General features: G+C 41.1%; 1 long non-coding RNA gene across 2 annotated transcripts in view; it reads left to right on the forward strand.

Annotated features, from left to right (window-relative positions):
* LOC145430942 (uncharacterized) overlaps window positions 1-20,189 on the forward strand; it is a 36,788-nt gene that overhangs the window by 15,107 nt on the left and 1,492 nt on the right. Inside the window, exons 3-4 of one of the 2 annotated variants that reach the window (XR_013911286.1) lie at window positions 15,707-15,832; window positions 17,767-17,940. This is a non-coding gene — a long non-coding RNA (uncharacterized LOC145430942). Of the gene's footprint in view, window positions 1-4,036; window positions 4,176-15,706; window positions 15,833-17,766; window positions 17,941-20,189 lie in introns of those variants that run through there. The other variant, XR_013911285.1, reaches the window with a different exon arrangement.

The following is a 20,189-nucleotide window of genomic DNA, read 5'->3' on the forward strand; positions in this document are numbered from 1 at the left end:
CTCTGAGGGAATCAGTGTGCCGTCAGAAACCTCTTAATTAATGAGACCTCCATGAGAGATTAAACAGGCCAGAGCAGATTTAGACCTTCAAAACAAAATAGTTTGCAGGAGACAGGTCAACAGTGGCAACAGCGGACGCCTCAAGGCTGTGCTGGGCACTTATTTGCTGTTTTATTTAGCGTGGTGTTTTCGCCCGATTGGGGGCATCTTAATTCTCTAAATGACTTTTTAAGTAGTGCCCCTGCACTGCGTGACCCTGATGAGTGACAGGCCATTCTAATCCTTTTCACCAGGGAAAACAGGCTTTGTTGCAGCCTCTGGTCAGTTTGTTTTGCCTTTACAGCATTTAACACACTCGTAATTAAAAGGGTGAAACCAAAACGCTCTGTTCAGTCTGCGGCTTTGGGCTCGCGTTGGCGGACATCAGCGGGGGATCGCTGAGGCCCTGCAAACATCATAAAATCCTTTTTTTAATATTACATTGATAATAAACAGACATGAAATGATGCAGAATGACTCAAAATAAATAACTGCGTGCTATTACAGTGTTGATTGTTGCATTAGCAGGTCAGTTTTCATCAAACAGAGCGAAATTAACAGAACTTAAGCACTCAGACACAAAATTACATGTAATGTTGGGGATTCTTGACGGTGTCCCGGCTTGCCGTTTATCCTAGTCTTTTCTAGCCAACTGGGTGAAGGATACTCTGCCTGTTTCCCCACCCAAACTCTAGGTCCCATCTGCTCACAGAAAGGCACAGCATTTGTCAAAGTAGACTGGATAATGGCTTTGGCATCCTTATTATAATCTCAGCATAATCTTCATTTGTCCACTTTTGGCACCAGGACACTTCTGGGTTTGAGAAATCGGTGAGGACTCTTAAGTGTCCTCGTTTCGTTTTCATTAGCTCAAATCTAGGCATGAAAGCTCATTTAATTCCAATTTAAAACATGGTGGTTTCTGTATTATTTGGAGGCACAGAGAGCTGAGGTTGTTTTCCATCCTGCTGTGATTAGCCTGAATAAAACTCCCCAAATTAAAGCGGTCATAGAAACAAACTCTCATCAATCTGTGAGTCTGATTTTGACCTGATCGAGGCTTCTTCCTGACACATTTCAGGCATCTACTGTAACGTCACGATTGAGGCATTAGATTAAAATCAGATCCTTTCATCTCTAGGTTACCACTACAGCTACAATTAGAGTGCAGCAGTCATCAAGTTGCTTGGATAGTATTCATGCTATCAGGGAGTAATTAACAGCAGAAAAAGCAATAGAATACAAGCTAAAAACAGCTAAACTGGCTTTATTTTCAACTTCATGCTTGTAAAGACAACAGAGGGACAAACTTCATATTATGTCTCGCTATTCTCCATTAAGGTTGTGGCTCTCAGTTGACTACTGCTCCCCCTGTATGTGGGTCACATACACTGTTTCCAGCTGCGTAGCCCAGTCAGCTGTGCCTTTTGCCATGCCCGCCAACATCTGCTCCACAAAAACAATATCCAGCTTTTAGCACTCAAATGGAGGTTACACCATATGCCAGCAAGCCACTTAGGTTCTGCCAGGGGAGCTGGGGCCTGGCCGCAATCGTCGAGGTAACAATTCTTTTTATTTTATTTTTTTGGTTTATCCCAATTCGTCAATTTGGTTTCTTTACTCAGTCTTTTGTTTTAATTGGATTTTTTTCTTTTTGTTTTATTTTTGAATTATCTATCCTTTTCCTTTTGCATTGTTCCCTCTTCAGCTGCTCACTCAGACCATCAGTGTGTGCCAGTGTGCATCTGCTCAAGGTGCTTTGGCAACATCACCTTCTGAATATTAATGCATCACCTAAAAACAGTTTGCCTGCAAGGTCTGCCACAAGGTCTGTTGCGGTGTGTGTCTACACTCTAATACCTGAGAATCATTTGTTGTAACACTGGTGCACTTTTGCCAAGGGGGGTTATTTTTTAAAAACGAGTCCAAGCTACTTGCAATAGTTTGACTTCCCCTTTAAGAAAACTTGAAGTCCGGTTGCATGAAAATAAATTTAGCCATTTAAGGCCAATTAGGAGTGCAGATCTGTATAGTATAGGCTGAAGTGCTGCTCGCTATGCTAAGAGGTGATAATGGATTTTTAATTAAATGTGGGAACCAAAGGTCCCAAAATGGAGCTTGCAGCTAACCAAGCAGTAGCCATTTGGTGACTGTACAGACAAGGTCCATTATTGTCTCTGAAGCCTTGAGTCTCTTTTATTTTCTGTGGTCTAGCCAGGGTGCAATCCTTCAGGACTTCCACAACTGCTCCTTTTGTGAGGAGAAGTATGGAGTAAAGAAATAATCAGAAAAAATTAAAGAACTTCAGTTGTTTTTAATTTGCTTAACAAACAAATCAGCGATCTTTTATCACGCACGCCTACGCTTTATAGTACCGTGCCAGCGATTACCTTATTCATCTCTTGCAAGCTCTTGTCCTTGCTCAGTCTTTGGGGGTGGGTGGGAGAGTAGGGGAAGACAGACAGAGCCACGTGCTCAGGGGGTGGATCCACTGAGTCGCTCCGGGACGGCGGGTCGGGGCTGCCTTCTGCAGGTCACGGTTTTACTTGTGGGTATTAATTTGGGAGGGACAAGCACACAACAGCTGTGTGTGTGTGTGTGTGTGTGTGTGTGTGTGTGTGTGTGTGTGTGTGTGTGTGTGTGTGTGTGTGTGTGTGTGTGTGTGTGTGATGGCCATGGTGAGAGCTGTTGGAGGAAATGGTGAGAGGTGAGAAATCACCTTGACAGGGGCTGTACTGTATATCATACTTAGAGCCGATGCCACTCATGAATGCTGATTAGAGTCTACTGGGAGTTTAATTACTTTCTGCTTAAATGCTGAAGAGCAGTTTGTACAGGCTTGGAAAAAAGATGGAAAATGTATCCGTTTTTGGCCACTAAACAACTTTGAGTATCATCAAGTTACCAGCTGGTTGAGCTTAAAATAACAACACCACCAGTCAGAATCTAACCAAAGGGCTACGCTGGCAAATAAGATATATTTTTCCTGTTGAAAGATACTTTTTTTTTGTTTGCAGCATAGCAACATACTGTGAGTTATTTTTCAGGTTGTTTATGCCCACCTCTAGCTTGTATTTATTCAATCTGATTGCTATTTTTTGTCCAAATTCACACGTTTTTATCACGTCTATTTGATCGGATCACATCCGTCTGAGAGTCACTGCTTGTGTCGTGGAAATGCCAGCGCTTTTGGCAACGGCAGCAGATTTCTGTCAGCGTCTATCTTTGAACACCTCCCACATCATGTTCTGAGGAAGTGATTCCTGTCTAGTGCCAAAGGGGTGCAGTCCAACAACAAATGGCACTGGATGTGGTGGTGATGGGGGGATGAGAATGGGGTGGGGAGGACTCTGCTCATCCACCTTCTGCAGGCTCTTTACCAGCAATAAAATTAATCTTGAAATCATCTTTGCTTTAAAGAGTGTAATGACTCGGAGCAGCGCTGATGAGTAGCTGTATGGACTGTATGCACTTCCTTGGACAGTCAGAGGAGGGCAGTGCTTAAGTGCAAACAAAGCTGTCAGGGTGCAATCGGCTTCATGTGTTTGAAGTGTGTGTAACTGTGTTTATGCAAAGGTGTATCTGTGTTTGTATCATAGTGTGTGGCTCTCTCACAGCTCAGTGAGAGTCTGTGGTTTGCTGTTATCTGCAGCTTGTAGCATTCTGCTGGGTGTCTCTATTGTGCTATACGTTACAGTAAGTAACACAGACAAACTAGCACAGAAATTATGCTAATGAAGACAATGATTATGTTAATTTGCCTCTACCAGTCCAGTGCAATGATGCTGAGCCTGCATGATTATTAATAGGATCACAACATGTTAGATCACAAAGCGGTTAAGTTATGCTTCCAGTTCTCCGGTCACTTTTCTTTGACACCAAAATTTTAACCATTTTATCACTTCATAAAACAAAGCTAATATTTCAGCGTGTCTATTTCTTAAAATATAGCAAATTTTACATCTAATGAAATTACTTTAACATGATGTTTTTGTAGGTTAGCGGCTCTCATCTCTGCTCCAGCTGTGACTTCTCAAACAGACAACTTCTGTAAAGGCCGTCGCATGACTACCTCAAGAACGAGAGTGATACCTCGACAAATGTGTTCAGTCAGCAACCACGAATGGGCATCACGGGGACACGTCAAAGAACTGTGATCCTGATCAGTGTGAAAAGTGTAGACGAGGATGTAATATTGAACGTCCAGATGGTTTCGAGGCAGAGACAGACGTGCTGTGGCTTGGCATTATCTTTAATTCATATCTGCTCAGCCGTTCTCCCTGCGTTGTTAGGCGCTGGGAGACGTGAAACTAATTTTATACGGAGGACCAAACAAAGTAAGTTTAGTCAGTGTCACTTTGGCTGGCACTTCAGCTAATTTGTGTAAACAGTGTTGTGTATGATATAGTTCAACATGGTGAATGCTTTCTCTCGCAATTGGACATGACTTTTTTGGGGTGTCTTGCCAACAGCTTGATGATGATGCTCAGAAGCCCCACTATGGTTCACGCCTCAGTGCTTTAAAGCAATTGTTAAGCTCTCTTTAATGACATGACATACACCATTATTGTGGTTGTCTCAGTCTCATATACTTGTTTATGTATTGTCTAAAGTTGTGAAATGTCAAATATTACACATGCTATCCTTGCCTGTTTGAATTTCATTCTTTAAGGGTTGAAATTCATATGAACTCCATATTGTATACTTTAAATAAAGGCTTTTAGAACAGACAAAGCTTACCCAGGACTGAGCTGGGCTGAAAGGTAAGGGTCTACTTCTCTCTTTTCTTGGGCCATTTTTAATCTAAATGAGTTTAAAAGTGAGGAGGTGGTGTAAGACTCAGAGCTTGGTCACACTCTTCAGCTATCAACGCTATGCAGATGTGCTTGCATGTGTCGTTGTGACTGACAGAAGATGAGAAAGTCCCGATAAGGGAACAGCACGAGTCCCTCACAAGAAAGCATGAATGCATTGCAGGTATGAAAAAAGTACCTAATTGACCTAACGAGGGGGAGTATTCTTTATTAAGCTAATTTTCAGTGGGGGGAACGATTTCAGTGTCAGTATTGATCAGATGTTGAGATGATGAACTTTTCTCTCCTCGGAGGATAGCTAGCTTCTAACATTCAATGCATCTGCTCTTCAGAAGCAACTGACAAATGTATGTTAATGTGTTGGCAGGATTCAAAAAGTGAAATGAGGCAGCCCATCTTTTCAGATCAGTCATGTGTCACAAAGCCAGAGCCTCAGCTCTTTCCTCTCTCCTCCATGGGGCCGGGATGACCTCAATAATTAAGGGACAATTTTAAAATGCATTTCTAATTTTCTACCAGACTGAAAAGCTTTATCACGGAATAGCTGACAAAAACCCTCCCCTTGAATGGGGGTGACTCCTGGGCTTCCACTAAACTGGTCATGAATGCACAAACCATCTGTTTTTCTGGCCGTTTGTCAGTGTGAGCGTGGCGGAGGCAGCTGTCGGAGTGGCCCCGGTTTGAATGATGGAGCACACAACCTTTGTTTCACTCTGCAATGGCTTTGTGAGGTCTGGCTCGTCCTGCTCACGATGCCCTGCAATGAAACCAGGCGGGAGACGGTTTCTGTGTTTTGCCCCACCAGTCGCCACCAAGTTGGCAGAAAGACAGAGTCGGAGCAAGAGAGACAGACTTGGAGAGAGCTTGAGGAAATTAAATGAACGAAGAGAATGAATGAAGGGGAAAGAAAAATGAGGGATTGGACAGAAGGGATGTGGTCAGAGAGTTAAAGAGAAGGGAAGGTGTATGGCCGGTGAGTGCATTGTGTTGGTGAATGAGGATCTGGGGCATTGTGTGCCGGCCAATCTGTAGCTCAGTGGGTGAGGTTGTCAAGAGCCAGAGCCAGGGATTAGGGCCAGAGGGCCAGGAGAGTGAGGTGAGAATGTGAGAGCAGCCAGCAGGGTTGGGGGGTACTGCAGGAGAGTGGAAGCATGAAAATATCGCATGGTAGTAAAGACGGGAAACATTATTAGGAGCATCAAAATGTTGATTTGTTTTAGTTTTGTGCACTGCTTGAGTGAGCTGCTTAACTCTAAGAGTTTCAAATGTATGTTGGTAATTAAAAGCAACACAATTTTGTCTTTAATTTCCATTTTACTTGCATGAAAAAGGTGTTGCTGGTGTTGGTGGGAGTCCATGGTTGGCAGCCAGGAGTGCAGAAGGAAAATTCCTGTTAATTTGAGGCTCATGGATGCTCAAGGTTTCTGCCAGGGTATTGCAAGCTTGTAAGCACGCTGTGCACAAGTTGACCAGTGCCAGGCCAAAAGACCTATAACTGTTAACTTAGCTAATATTTCTTATTACCCTGCTGTTCCCATCAACTGTTTTACACACATGTTATACGCCACAACTTTTCTGGTTGCACTTGCACTGTGCTTTTTTGACATACCAAATGTGGATATAATCATGAATTCTCTAAAAAAAACAGTTGAAACAGCCATAACATAACTCCTGTGATTCTGTGGTCGGTCTTATTGTTTGCGGCTGTCCTAAACCTGCCGCTTCTCCCACTTTGCAATCATAGTGAAACACAGAAATAAAGAGATCATTGTTCGTTACTTGGCTTGGACTAAGAAGATTGGCTGGGACTACATGAATACATTTTGGTAAAAACAAAAAAATGCAACAATTTCATGCGTTTGGAGCAAAAGCAGATTCATTCAAAACTAGATATTTCTGCTTATTTTGGGTTTTTAATAACACTGATTTTATTGCTCTGCATTTATATTTAATATGTAGGTTTCCAGAGTGATGATGCAGTGATGATCTTACTGAGAAATCAAATAGAAAGATAAGAAACAGAAAGGAAGGATTGTTGTTAGGTTGTTATGATTTTTTACGCTGATACGAAAAAGATTGGTACCGGCTAAGCCCATCAAATTAAAATTTTATTCATATCATGTAAAATGTGTATTCTGCAATTTATTTTTCTGTTTTGTTACTTAGTATTCCTCTGGACAATTTCCTGTCCTCTTTCCTGGTACGATTTAACTTTTATTTGAAATTCATAATGACTGTTGTCCCCCGTGTGGGTGACACTGACCAGCATGACCTAATTGCATACGTTGTTGTCCTGGCTGAAGCACTTGACCGGAACAGAGAGGCTGCGAGTCCACACGTGTGGGGGTGTAAAAATAAGTTCAGTGTGTGTCTGTGTGTGTGTGTGTGTGTGTGTGAGATGTACACCGTTGTTGTGTTCATCAATCTGGCATTCATACATCGCTCACTTTGAACGATAATGTTCCTTATAGCTGTTTAGTGCATTCTCCATACAGTCTTGCTCTTTATTGACCTGAGTGACTCGTAAAATTCAAGAGACAAATGCACAGACGACAGCCCACGGTGACGCCCGCTGTAGGTAGCAATGGCCCAAGTCTCTGTGTTGTAATTTTGTGTATGCCTGCATGAAGTTTGGACTTCTTTGTGAAAGACATGTTAGACATGATCTAACGAGATCCGACCTCATGCGCTCATTCAAACATGAAGTCGAAGCATTTAAATGTCGTCAGAATAATGGAAAGTTCATATCTGAGGGTCTTTGTGTAACCCGACATTAAACCAACATATGCAGGCAATATAATGCCATTACTAAAAAGGTCTTGTTTAGAGATGGAAGTTGACATTATTTATGATATTCTAGCACACTCGTGAAACTTCTGGATGATGTTGATGGCAGAGTTAATGACAGTTGCCTTAAGGCACCAAAGAAAAATTTTTCCCGGCTCTTCCCGTGTGTGGGTTGACAGATGAATAAATGAGGGCCTGATAGGGTCTGTTCTTTCTGTCACAATACAAAGCTTATTTCACATGACTTACTGCTTGGTCACAGGCTTATTGTGTTTGGATGCTTTGAAAATCTTTTCTCTTCTTGCAGTAATGAAGTTCCTTGTGTTATAATGCAGTCTGTTGTTCTTTGTAGCACTCGCTAAGCTTGTTAACAGCTATGAATAACTTTAAAGGTCTTAGTGTGACAAATGTCATGATTAAAAATAGTTTTCTGCACTTTTAGGCTGTATATTACATTTCAGTTTCTTGTGTTTAATAATATAAAGAGTAGCATTCCCTTTTTGTTGTTTTTTCTTGACATTTTATTGCATCTCATTCATTTGTAATGGCCCAGCGATGCCGGCTGTGGGCTGGTAGAGCTTATGGTGGAAAAGCAGAGTTTAGCAGAAAGCAGTTGTGTTCTCTCACACGGCAGTCTGAGCATGGCGTTTTTCTGTAGCCCCAGGGCAGGCAGGCAGGCACCCAGCGCTAGCACTGCCCGTGTCCAGCCCCTCCCCATCTGTGTGTCATGAGTCAGATCTTGTTAGAGATGATGGTTCTCTGATGTGGACAAATTGTCACTAAGGGGGGACCTAGAGACTGAGAGACACGGCTTTGGGTATTTTGAGGGGAGAAAGTGTAGAGAAATGTGTGTGCAGAGCAGGACCTGAAACAGCAGAAGGACAATTCTGGTGCTTTGTCCCCGCCGTGAGGTGTAGAGTATCTCTGGGGTTTCATCCAGCTCCTCTGTTGTCTCGTGTTTAGCTGAATGTTAGTCTGGATGCTCATAGCAGCCAGGAGATCTCAGTAGGTATTTAGCTGCATTTAGTTCAGACAGCAGCAGAGAAACAATAAGCAAATCCCATAAGTCCACGGCGCCACACCGACGAGCCTCTCCTTTGCCGAGGTGTTGATAGGCGTGCCAGTCGTTGCGTTTAATGGGGCACTCGGGGAGACAAAATAACCCCCGGTTCTCTTTCAAAATGCATGCATCAGGTGCAGTTTCTCATTTCAGATCTGCGGCAACCTCCAATAGACTGCCAGCCACTCATTCATGATCTCACACTTTTGTCTCTTAACCTCCTAGGCTCACAATAAGCAGTGCAGTGACAGAGTGGCCCCTCTTTTAATGGTTAACGGGCCAAGAGAGGCCAAGCATCAACACCGGGCTTTGAGAGGAGGCTGGAGAAGCATATGGAGCTCTAAATAAAATTCAGATCAAGCACAATGATAGCTGAGTTCTGCTTTGTGTGTGGACGGCTGGGTGAAAAAAGGGGGCGGAGTGGAAAGTTGGATTCCCATAATAAGATCGTGAAGCATGAGGAAATGAATGTATGGCTCTGTAATGTGGCACGCTATTGATTCTAGAGGAAAATTGCAGCGGCAGTATTATTGTGGGGGGGGGGAGATACTTTTCAACTCTGCCCTTTATTACTCCTCAACGGCTGGCTGCAGTGAAGCCTCATCATCCGCCCAGAGTTCTGCTCCTAATCAATGACGCTGACAGATGACAGATTTTCCAAGCTTGCAGTCTTTGTCAGAGGCTGATGATCTGAAAAAGGCTTGGGTGGTAGGGCAATGAATAAGATGTTTAAAGCTCATAAATAAGCCCTCCAAAAGCTGCACTGCTGTGTGTATGTGTGCATGTCTGTTGCAGAAGAAGGGTTGTAGGGGGATATTTTTTCTTTTTTTTCTCCTCCCTCTTTTTTCACACTTGCAGAATCTGCGGCCTTTGAAGGACTTGTGAAGCCGAAGGCATCCCGTTGCTCAATCAAACAGATTAAGTCAGTCAGACAAGCAGCGATCTGTCCTATTCAATAAAGTTACTTTTGTCATGCTGGATCTCAGAGGGCCTCATATATGCATAACACTGGGCTTGGACATGTAACCGTTTTATCACAGTGTGAGCGGGCTTTGACTGGATTTTAGTTTGCTGTTTTTCTCTCCTTAGTCTTACGCCATCAACGTAAAAGACAATATTATTTATGGCAAACGCTATTTAATTGTTTTTTTTCCAATATTTTAACATTAACTTGAACGAATAATAAGATTAGAGTTAAAAAACCTTGTGATGTTCCTTAATCCCCTGATCTGTGAAAAGTTGAATAAGTAGTCTAAAGCACGGGGCAACCCAGTAATGAGGACATCTGTTTTCATATGGTCCTTGACACGTAGCACCAGAAATTTGATGTCATCCTGTCCAAACTGGTACATGGCTGGCAGACAGCATGGCATCCTGTGATTGGTTCTGACAAGCCAGTGACAGCTCTGGAGGTGAGGAGGGTGCATGACAAAGGGCAAGCAGAGGATGAGGGGGAACGGCGTCAGGCTATAGGTCTGTTTGTCTGTACGTCTGCCTGTCTTTTCTGGATTCAATAACCCACCCCCTCTCTCTCAACTACCATCACCCCCTCCTTTATAGCATGCTGCCATCAACACTCAACCTCCACCCATGTTTATCAAACCAGTGACACTTCCTTATCTGTAACAGCTGTTCTGCAGAAATATATTGCAAAAACATGTATCTTTATGTATAATATCTAAAATATTGCTTCTATTTAAAAGTCATGGTTCCTCAACCTTCACTCATTTATATAGATTTTATATCAGTATTTAGACCCCAAGGGGACCAGAAGCTGTTGCGATGTTCTTTTATCAATTGCTAAATAGGCCAACCACGGTTGTTTGTGGCTGGTATTATTATTTTAAAGATGGCCACCTGTCATTATGAAAATCAGCTGCTATGCTTTTGTACACAGCTGAGCACTGTGAGAGCCAACAAAGCCTCCTCGACGCCGAGAGTATAACATGTTTTTGGCAGCGAAATTCTCCTTGTCATTTTTTTTCTGCCTCAGACATAAAAGAGAAAGGAATCTCTGTTTCATACATGGGACACTTATTAGGGCTCCTAATGAAAAAGGTTCCCATTTAACACACTGACATGTTATAGCAGCCTGTGATGACTACATCAGGAGTTTGTCTGCTGGGCTCACAAAGCAAATTAGATGGCTGTTTTCTCCTCATGTGGCCAGTCTCCAGTGTGACCTTGCATTAGTGCATATGCTCACAGCAGGGTCACTGGTTTAGGGCATGATCTGTCAGCCTTTGTTTATGAAACGCAGACAGCACAAGCCTGTAAGATAACATATTTCATGCAATTAGTGGTCTGCTGTACAGCATTTCTCTACAGAGTATCAGTAAACAACATATATTATGGCACTTATATTCCATATACATGTTTACATGGAGCAAAATGATTATGTTGTCTTTTTTCAATTAACTGCAGAATTAATGTACAAAATGAAAAAAATCTAGTTTATTTTGATGATATGTTGCTTAATTTGCATTTTGACAGAGAAAGATTAGCAAATTCTACAATTTGAGAAACTGGAAACTGCAAATGTTCAATTGTTCAACTGTGGATAAATTCCTGTTGGATGAAAATGGTTTAAATGCAGGAAGAATAAATGTTGCCTGCGAACGCTTCTGATAAAGATGTGTTCAGGTTAGATCAGCTTGGTGTTCGCATGATTGAGATGGCTTCGATATGATAGAGATAGGTTGACAGAGTCTGTCAGTGCAGAGTTGGCAGCAGCTCTGACAACAGGCGCCCTCTGACAGTCGCTCTATAAGGCTTGGTAACCAGCCTTTTTCCTGGGAGGTGTTCACTGTCACTGTGCATTGTGGGTGCCTGGCAGCAGTATTTCTCGAGGCTGTCAATCTCCACAGACACTAACCTGCCATGTTAGATTTGACCTCCACTGGGGAGATTACTGTCTCCAAGCTTTAGAGGCATCCTTCATTTTTCTCTGCTCTGTAGGGATACCTGGGAGAGATGAGACGGGAATGCACGCAAGATTTGTAATGCTTAAATGTGACAAGAATATTCTCATTGCTAAAACCATTACAGCTACTTTTTTTTACAGTCAACATTTTAACTACTGCCCTTTCTGTATTTTCGAAAATGTATCTGGGAATTGATTTCTGTGATATGCAGCATTACGGGAATGTTACGTTGCGTAGTAGCACTGCATATCCGTGTTTTTGTGGAGTAGAAATGAGTTTTGGATAAGGACACTGGCTGTGACTTTGATGCGATATGTGTGTGGGAGGCCTCAGAAATGCCTGCTAATTAATGGCGTTACATTATTACTCTCAGCACAACTAGTACAGCAACTAGACAGAATGAGCTATCACTAGGTATATTTTGGGATGTGATAAGTTTTGTTCAATATTCTGCCGTGAAAGAAACAAAATACTTTACTGTTGACTCATTTGACTCACGATGAATAGATTAATGCTAATGCTACACTCCTTGAAGTTGATTATACTTATCTGAAGCTATTAATCAGACAAACTTTTGTCATAGTCTCTTAAAAATGTTATATATCCACTACAGCAGCTTTGAGTGATACAACAATTTTCTGCCTTTTTAGGAAATAAGAAACTGAAACGTGGTCCTTAGACTGTATATCAAAGATGGAAGCAGCCACCATGTAATGAACGTATGAGGAATTTAACATAACTACCTTAAGTTATAAATTTTGGTTGTCGCATCTTAATCTTTTGAAACTAGGTGTGACCATATTTAAAGGGTTGGTCTGCTAATTCTAGAGGTAGCTATCTTGGTTATCAAGGTTCATACGTTCTTCATTGTGTTGCTAAGTGGGATGCTTTTGGCTAATGAGGCTTAAAACAAAACATTTCTTCATGTTTCAGACCTGAAGCTGTCCATTTTTTATGTACAGTCTGTTGGTGCCCTACAATGTCGAGAACAAACCTGAGTCCTTCCTTAGTTACGCTGAATAGTTTTGGACTTCTGGGGGCTTCCCATGATGCACTGGGAAGTGTTTCTTCCTTCACACACATCTTTTGACTCTATCAGTTTATGCACCACTGTGCACTAAGTCATTTATAATTATGAATTTCTGACTCTCTTCCACAGCGTAGCTTTTGTCCTCTCTCCCTTCCCTCAACTCTAACTGGTCACGGCAGATGGCTGCCTCTTCGTGAGCCTGATTCTGTTGGAAATTTCTTCCTGTTAAAAGAGAGTTTTTCCCTCCCGCTTTTGCCAGATTTTTGATAACAGTGGATAGTCTGATTGTTGATGTTTTCTCTGTATTTTTGTAGAGTCTTTATCTTAAATAATAATATAATAACATAAAGTGCTTTGAGGCGCCTGTTGTTGTGATTTGGCACTATGCAGTATAAATACTCAAGCTTTATTGTCATAAAGCTTGAGTACCACAGGTGTTGTTGAACTGATCATCTGGCTCCCTGCTGGCTTGCAGAACATAACTGGCATAAAATAATTCAAGAAATCTTCTCTCAAATACATTTCAGATTAAAAGGATCAGATGCATCTAATTCTGAGTGCTAACTAAGATTGCCAGGAGTTGCTTCTGACTGTTTGCGATAGTAACTTTATTTTATATGTAAAAAAAAACTCTTTCTGGGATAGTAAGCATGAGATGATCCAACAATGTCAAGAATGATGTGTATCAAAATCATCAAAATTTCACAACGCAGTGGATTTTTTAAGCTAGTTTAAGCTAACTGGCTGTAGTCTTATATTCACTTTTCCCTGCAGGCTAAGAAATCACTCATTGTTTTGTTTTTTGTTTTTTACATTCAGTCTAACTTTTCAGCTCCTATCTGTCTGCTGAAGATGTGTAATGTTTGATACTGTGCACGTTCGTCTGCAGTAAATGCAGACTTGCATAATCAGCTGAGAAGGAAGTGACTCTGTTCTGTCCAGTGGTGACTCTGTCAGCAGTGTACCTCCTCACGCTGGTGTCTGTCTATAATTACATTTGAGTATGATGAGCTGTATGTACTACAGGATGTTGATGGAGTTTCTGTGTTCAGTAATGGCCTTTAACTTGAATTATTTGTATTAGGTTGAAGCTTTTACATAGACGCCAGGTGTTTTGTTTTTTCCCCCCAAACTTATTTTAACTTTGTAGTAAAATTTGATAATGTACCTTAATGTTGGAAATATTGGAATTTCCAATAACCTTTTTTAAGAAGGTTCAGCTATGCTATCAGAAGCTAGTTCAGCACATAACGATGTTGTTTGAGATGGGCCATCACACATAAATTTACTGCTTTCTCCATTCTTATCGTAAATTGACTGGTGCACTGAGAACGAGTGGTTATACAGTCACATAAAACCCCCAGTTATGACCTGTGTTCTGTTTAGCCCTTGATAGAAACGTGCTGTTGCTTCCTGGTGTATTTCTGACCATGAAAATTATAATATGGAACAAAGATTAGAATAAAATTATCGTGGCCGGAAGGCATTTAACCGCCTTGTTGAGGCACGCTGTTCGGGGTTAGAGGAGGGGGGAAAAAACCCTGGTCCCCAAGAATAATGATAATACATTAGGCTGTGAGCGTGCTGGTATTATTGCTGTACATTATGTATGTTCCATTTATACTACCTCACACAGCCCAACCACTGCTGACGGATAGGTCATTACTTCCCGCACCGGTGAACACTTATCAGGCCCCACTGCTGTTTATGGCCAGAATGAAGAGCACTTGTCAGTCAAGGTCACTGCTTTGTGTGTCCTCTTTAATAGTTCCTTCTTCACAGTTGTTGAACTTTGTATTCTAGCTCAGGCCCCCCCTCTAAGTGGTGAGGGAGATGGGGCAGCTTTATATTCAGGTAGATTCAAGCTTTTAGGTTGTGTAGAGGAGCAGCCCTGCTGGAGATGCTTTAGCGGTCTGAGCAGGATTAAATGTTTCTAAAAATGTGAACATAATCTGAAGACAACAGGAAGCTCAAAGAGATCTGTGTCCAGTAAAAGCAAGCTAGCAAGCTGCTCTTCTTGTTTTTTGTGTCTGCCGTGTGTGCATGAAAAACAAGAGTGTATGATAAGTTCGGGTGACAGGATCCTAAGAGCCCGCTCTAACTGGAGGGCCAATGCTAATGCATGGCTGGTTGCGTTACACCAGCTAGTGCAGAAATCAGAAGTGGCCCACAGTGCAGTGCAGGCTTTGGCCCTGGGACAAAACCAGATTTTGGTTGCCTTGGTTTTCTTTTAGCCTCAAGTCTCAATATTTGTCATCTCCGCACAAGTTGTATCTCTGTATCTTGTAGCACTGTAGGCCTATAGAGGCAAAGACACTCACTTGTTTATTCAGCTTTCTTAGGTAAAAAGGCTTGCCCCATGGTAATTGTCAATGTTATTTTGTGTTTAGCTCTGATCTCTTTTTTTTTTGTCTGCACTTGTTTTCTGCTCCACAAAAACGGCCCCTTCGAATAAAACAATGAAAAAATCTGTTGTAAATTGTAATCCACACTTTCATATTTGAGTCAGATTGATATTTTTACCAGTATTGGCTACATCCCAAAAAAAAGAAAAGGGAAAGAAAAACGCAACTGATGAAACAGAATTTCCTGAAAAGATCTAAGACAAAATCACAGGTGTTACCACAGTGTTGCACCATGCAGGCAGCACTGTCACCAGCAGACTTGCAGTGTCAGATGAAGTCCACACGGATGCAGCTTTTCAACATAAAGAAACTCGATCTGTGGAAACCGACTTTTTTTGTCTCCCTTCACCCTGTGTCAGGACCTCATTTTCACTCCGCTGTCATACTTCCAAACAAGGGGATTTTTGACAAGGTGCTTTTCATTGTCATCGTTTTCCCTGTAAGTCACCCAGCATAATTTACGGTGCTCACCTTCCCAGCCTGTTTCCCCCCCTACAAGAAAGCCCCTCCACAGTCCCACTCCGAGCTGTAAAAATGAACAGTTCCTGTTTCTCTGCTTTGATGCAATGCTGACAGGAGTCACTTTGATATACTTGGGAGTATGAAATTTAGATCTGTCCTGTTTTGTTTTTTTTTTCCTTCCCGAGGCTTCATCTTTGCAGACATTGGGAGCTGTCATTTTGCAACACCCTGTGATGTGGGTGACACTCAGCTGCTTTGACAGGTGCTGGACAGCAGACACACTCGTAGACAAGCTGGCAATATTTCTTCAGGTAAAGTGCTGAAATGTGTAAACGAATTATTGATAAATTTATCTCTGCACATTTTTTTTTTTTAATAAAGTCACCCTTCTGTTCAGTAAAAAAGTCAGCATTTGATTAAATATCACTAGTTTAGACTGGTTTATTCATATTTATCAACTAAAAATTCAAGACAATTTAATAACCAGCTTTACTCATTTTACAAATCCACGAAGCATCTTTAAAATGCTTCTTTGGACATTCATGAAGATATCAAAATTTTCCAACAGTCTTAATCTAATGCATGCAAAAAAATAAGCGTTGTGTCCAAGATCTTAAAACTGCCTAGCTATATTACACTTTAAATGTAATCCTTATTTGCACCTAATTTAATATTCATCCCTCAATAAATGAGTCATTGAGCTGATCTGTATAAGAATACAAACTGAGTGATCTTACCTTATTAGCATATTTTTTATGTGTCATAAAAATGGAAGACTTTTCTAACTTTACATTAGACACACTAGTTAGGTGAGACGGATGGTTTCGTTGCAGTGCTATGGTTGGATCTCGGCTGCATGGTGCACTGTGGGAGCCCACAGGGTGTGTGTTCACAGCGTTTCCTGGATTAGACACCTTGGTATGGCCTGTGGAGAGATGTTCATAGTCTGCTGTTCACACAGTCTGCCTGCTACAGCTGAGCTGCCCTTTGCCAACAGGCCTGGAGACAGGACGAACACATTTAGATTCGCATGTCGCAGTTCTCTGTTGTCATTATTTTTCACTCTTTGCTGTTGTAGGTGAGGGTAATTCGAGGCTGAACGATGTAGACCAATAAAAAAGTGTTTCAAAAGTTTTGTTTGTGTGTCCCCTCAGGTGCACCTCTATTCACTTGGTAACATTTTACAGACTTACATGCAGATTTAAAATATCTGATTAGAGCGCTGGTAGACTGCGTACTGGATAGCTTGGCAGTTTTGTGCCTGATAGCACAGTTCACAGCTTACCAGGCCTATTGTTTCACCACACACACGCACGCACACACAAACATGTTGACATGCTCATCTGTCACTAGGAAAACCGCCACAGGCTGTGGCCTTGGCACAAAGACATTCTCCGAGCTGAGTGAAGATGCTCAGAGCCAAGATGCACCCAGTCAAAATGTTAAGAATTTCACATGCCAGAATCGACAAGCACAAGCGTTGATTTGAGGAGAAATGATGTTGAAGCAGCACTGTTGATACACATGACAAAAATGCTTTACGGGTTTTTAACAGCTTTAAAAACTCCCTGCTTGGTTGTGTTGTTAGTGCTTTGAAAATCTAAAGAAATAAACAAATTACTAAAAATTATTTAGCATATATATATATATGGTCGGCAGCCTTATGAAATTTCCCCTTGTGGGACTAATAAAGGTATATCAAATCAAATATATATATATGTATACATATATGTGTGTGTGTGTGTGTGTGTGTGTGTGTATATATATATATATATATATATATATATATATATATATATATATATATATATATATATATATATTTAAAAGCTATTATTTTCCTGACAGTTCAGTGTCAAACATAAAAATGTTCCCTGTGTCTAAAATTAAATCTACCAAAAGAGCTGCAACATGAACAGACGTCATGCGTGCAGGGTGTGGTTAAGAAGGGTTGTTTACGTCTGTGTAGGAGCTTTAAGTAGACATTATTATCATTATTTTGCATCTGTATTCATTCAAGAAACAGCTGTTGAATTTTGAGCGAGATTTAAAGTGGCAGGGCCTGCAGTTGTTCTTGTTCATTCAGCTAACTTAGCTTTGACATGATGGCTTCTGGCAGAGTTTTGTGCTGAACTCAACATCTGTGACAACTGTCAGCACCACTGACCAGTCCTCTCCATGTCTCTTTCTCTTTTGTGTCTGTATATCCCTCTTCCTCTGTTCTCTGTGTTTTCCTGCCTTCCAGGATTGCCCACTTTCGGGGGTAAAGACCAAAACAGAAAAAGCGGGAAAAATGGGAACCTTTGTTGCCACTAGATCAGTTTCTTCTGCCAGTACCCATCTCCATCACTGCCACATCAGCTGGTCCCAAGGTTGTGAGGTCATCCAAACATCTGGCCCCTCCGCCATGTTTTCTAAGGTCAGTGGGTAGCATCTGTTATAGACCCCACCACCTTCAGTGTCTCTGACAATGAAGATCACGCTGAGAAAACCAGACAAAATACTTTGATCAGTTATAATTGTTGACAGGAAGTAGACCTGATGCGTGTAAACCTGCTGCAATCCATTGCGGTGCTCTGGTAATTTATGAAATAGTCTTGAAATCCAGTGTGTTTGTTCATATACAGTTCTTAAAAAATAAATTAGAGCACCTGCCAGAAAAACAAGAAAACACAAATTTTATAGAAATCTGTAAAAGCTGAAAATGATATTGCTATTTATTAGGCAAGTAATAAACAGGTGTTCTTCTTTCTTTTATCCTAATTTGAGCCGTCACACTGGACTTCTCTGAGGAGTCACAAATTAATCAAGCATGATATTATTCAAGTACTAAGACAATTTTTTTCTGATTAGGAGTCCAAGTAAATAACTGTAATTTGACATAAAACAAATAATGTGCCTTATTTCAGCTTTTTTAGTAAAACTGTAAGTTTAAACAATCATGGATAACAACAACAACAACAATTATACTTTAGAAATAAAAATATCATTTTGATATTTTGAACTCCTCTGTATACCAAAGTAACAGTAAACAGCAGCCAATCCACAAGAGAATGCATGAAAAATAAAAGAATAAAGTTGTTGCAGTGACCCAGTCAAGTTCAGACCTCAGCCTGATTGAAATGCTGCGTTGGGACCTCAAGAGAGCTGTGCATAAATGAATGCCTGCAAACCTCAATAGACTTAAGCAACACTCTAAAGAATAGTGGGCCAAAATTCCAAAACTGATAAAGTCATATCAGAAAAAAGGTAAATATTTAAAAACAAATGCTATTCTAAATCACATGCATATGTATAAAGACAATCTTGAAACAGTCAGTTCAATAACATGACTAGTTCATATTTTTCCTGTTGATTGGCTCTTTGGGATAAGATCTGCCAGCTTTGGTTTCCCACTTGAATTTGTGTTGAGGGTTTTTTTTGTTTTTTTTTGCGTGGCATTTCTCTCACTCGTGTTTTTGTTAATCAGATGCAGAAAAGTCATCCCATATTGTAACCGAGCCTGTACCCAAGACCTTAAACTTCCTAATGTCACCTTGGAGACGGTGTAGATTTTTCCTTTTCTTTTCCACGTGCTTTCTGAGATCACGCAGCACAGTGAGTACTGATTAGGATTGAGTTATTATAAATAGCTCAAAATATGAATGAATATGCATAAATATGAATCACCTTTTCTATTTCAGTCTTTTTTCTAGTTCATTTTAGAGGATTTTTGTAAAATAGGAAGGACTGAGCTCTTTTCAGCAACTCTGTTTATAATTATACAACAAGTCAAAGACACAGAGGTACAGAATGCTTCAAAGACAGAACTTTTAATTTAAGCAATTTTCAAGAGTTAATGTTTTGGTGAAGTGTCTCAAGGCTACAACACTGTTTTAGTAAGCTGCTCTCCACTGTTGACCACTTCATGCAGTATCTCTGTACTAAGTACTGCAATTTGATCCATTGTTTTGGATCTAAGTTATGATTTGGCCTCAGAGCATAATTCCCTGCAAAAACAGCTCAGAGATTGGTCACACTAGTTGCATGCCAACTCTTCATATGTGTACATTCAGTGTTATTCAACCTTGCTGGAGTTGTAGTTTAGATCTTAAAGCATTAACTTGCCAGGCCTGTACTATAAAGGTGAATTAAAATTCATAAATTACTTAAAGCTTAAGCCAGTTGCAGTTGTCACATTTTCTCACTCCCAGTTCCTGACACAAGGACACATTCATGCAAATATTGAACTTGTCTAGTCCTAGGAAGTCCCTTTCCATGTCCAACATCAGCCATTTGGTAACGATAGAAAGAAGAGTACTGGATTTATCTGTCCTACTCCAGAGCAACATGACCACTGATGTGTTTATGTAGAACCAGGTTTGTGAGGCAGATGATTTGGTGGCATGTAGGCACCTGTCTCTTTGTGTCTGTTCTCAGTGAAGTTTGAGCAGCAGCCGGTGCTGTGATGTCAGGGGCTCTTAGGGGTCAGAACAGGAATTATTGAACAGAGGGTGGCTGACAGAGCGAGCTGGCACTGGGAGCAAACAGATGTTGCAATCATAAAGAAATACACAACCTCTGAATTAAATATGAAGAGCGGGGGGGTTGCAAGAATTGAGCATACTTCTCGACTCTCCGTTACTTGTCCAATCGCAGCAACTTGTTGCAAGTTTAGGAATCACCGAT

This window comes from Astatotilapia calliptera, chromosome 9, assembly GCF_964374335.1.
Source record: "Astatotilapia calliptera chromosome 9, fAstCal68.1, whole genome shotgun sequence".
NCBI lineage: Eukaryota > Metazoa > Chordata > Actinopteri > Cichliformes > Cichlidae > Astatotilapia > Astatotilapia calliptera.